Raw genomic sequence first — 375 nt, forward strand, 5'->3', positions numbered from 1 at the left:
GATAGGGGGGGGGGGGCGAGTGAAGCTCTCTGAAAGATTCCCTAGAATTGAAAGATCTTATGGCTACTTCGCTCTTGGTTCAAGAGAAGGCCATGAAATCCCAAGATACACATCTATGGTGTAAATACACCTGGATAAAAGTTAAGCATGGAGACAGGAACTACAAAGAGTAAGAATAAGAAGATTACCTAGGAGAAGCAAAAGCTAGGAGGAGAAAGAAAAAAGACTTCTTCTACCTCCACTCTCTCATGATATGTGAAGAAGGATCGATGTGCACGTCTATCTACACCTATATATAGACACACCTGTAAAGAGAGATACCTAGAGAGATATATAAAGGTATGAAGTAGATATACATATTTACACCCCCTATGT

Source organism: Cystoisospora suis (genome assembly GCF_002600585.1).
Source record: "Cystoisospora suis strain Wien I chromosome Unknown contig_7696, whole genome shotgun sequence".
NCBI classification, from domain to species: Eukaryota; Apicomplexa; class Conoidasida; order Eucoccidiorida; family Sarcocystidae; genus Cystoisospora; species Cystoisospora suis.